This window comes from Petaurus breviceps, unplaced genomic scaffold, assembly GCF_028583685.1.
Source record: "Petaurus breviceps papuanus isolate PSGF00001 unplaced genomic scaffold, PetGlider_PUasm1.0 90784, whole genome shotgun sequence".
In the NCBI taxonomy this organism is placed as follows: domain Eukaryota; kingdom Metazoa; phylum Chordata; class Mammalia; order Diprotodontia; family Petauridae; genus Petaurus; species Petaurus breviceps.
The window spans coordinates 6,958,424-6,960,167 of record NW_027187345.1 but is presented as its reverse complement, the minus strand read 5'-3'; the positions used below and the strand labels follow the sequence as shown (position 1 = coordinate 6,960,167).

The 1,744-nt window shown below is 41.2% G+C and overlaps 1 pseudogene; it reads right to left on the bottom strand.

Moving 5' to 3' along the window:
- Window positions 1-212: 212 nt before the first annotated feature.
- On the bottom strand, window positions 213-727 carry LOC138147325 (large ribosomal subunit protein eL28 pseudogene; annotated as a pseudogene).
- Window positions 728-1,744: the final 1,017 nt, after the last annotated feature.

The following is a 1,744-nucleotide window of genomic DNA, read 5'->3' as shown; positions in this document are numbered from 1 at the left end:
GCTTGACTAGATGTTCTCAGAAGTCCTTTCCAATTCTGAGATTCTGTGATTCTATGGGAATTTGGGGTCACCTGCATAATCAAATCAACACTGCCATTGTTTCTGGAGAGGGTATGTCAATTGACTTCCCAAGAGCTCTGTTTATTATTCCAGTGACCTCCCAGACCAAAATGCCCTTTCCTAGCTACTGGTCCACCTCCCATATATGTCTATTAGAATATAAACTTTTTTTTTTTGGGCGGTCTGACTTTATTAGCCAAGGGCAGGCCTGGCCCCTCAGGTGCTTTTGTGGGGGTGTGTGTCCGCTTCTTCTTCACCACCACTGGCTTCTGGCTCCGAAGGATGGCGCTGGCCCTGCGCAGAGCGGCCATGCGAAGGTCTTTCCGGTACTTGTTCTTGCGGATGATGTGCCGCACGCTGTTAAGTGTGGCCCGGGCATTCTTCTTGATGGTGGTCCTGACGTAGGAGGTGGCAGGCTTCCTCTGACCTGCCTGCCGCTTCAGCACCACCACGATGCCCTTGCCGTGGGCCGCCGGCTCGATGCCCACCGTCTTCCGGTGAATCAACACGTTGTAGCGGAATGAGTTCCGGGCCTTGAGGTTGTTGGGCTCGGTGCTGTACGTCTGCTTGTTGTGCTTGATGAGGCAGCTGGAGCAGTTCCGAAGGACCATCCACTGCAGGTGGGCCGACATGGCGGGGGCTGCTCTCGCGGCTCCCGGAGACGGAAAGAGAATATCAACGTCTTTAGGGTAAGGGCAATCTTATTCTGCATTTGTATTCCTAGCACATAACACAGTGCTTGACCCAGAATAAGGTCTACATAAATATTTCTCATTCATTGATTCATTACACAAAAGATATCAGAATAGGACTCCGATAGAGTAATATGATATGTTAATATTAATTGATTTTCTTTGAACATTTAACAAATCCTAAACCAATATGTGAGAGGCACCGTGGCATAGTGGATATACATTAGGCTGAAAAGTCAAATAGACCTGAGTTCAAATGTTGCCTTTGACACGTATTGCTTGTCTGACTGTACACAAGTCACAAAACATCTCAGTGTTCCAGGAAATACTCTTGACTACAAATTTCAGAGCAGGTGCTGATTCACATTGATAGAAGGATTTTTTAATTGGGTGATCCACTATACCAATGAAATCATAGGTCCAGTTTCCCCCTTCATGAACAATATGCACACAAATTCCATTTTGTTAACCTGGAGTAATATATTTTCTTAATAAATAATAAATATTGTAAAATAATTTGTGCTCACAAGAATGAAATAAACTATTATTTAGTGATTTCTTTTGTTTGAGATTTTCATAACAGAAACTCTTCTCTGCACTTGCCTCACCTTTTTTTCCTTTGGGTACAATCCAATATCCAGATCATAAGCCTTATAAATATTACTTAAAAAAAAAAACCAAATTGAACACCTGGAGAGGAAGTTCTTTTTGCAAACCTTTGCAATTTGTGGTGTTAGAATTGCCTGAGGAATTAAGAAGTCAAAATCTTTATAGATAATTGCCCAGATAAAGGTCTCATTTCTCAATTATATAAAGAGTTTGTCAAATATATAAGAATATGAGTCATTCCCCAAATGATGAATAGTCAAAAAATATGAACAGGCAGTTTTCCAATGAATAAATCAGTACAATTTATAGTCATATGAAAAAATGCTCTAAGTCATTACTGATTAGAGAAATACAAATTAAAACAACCTTGAGCTATCATTTAT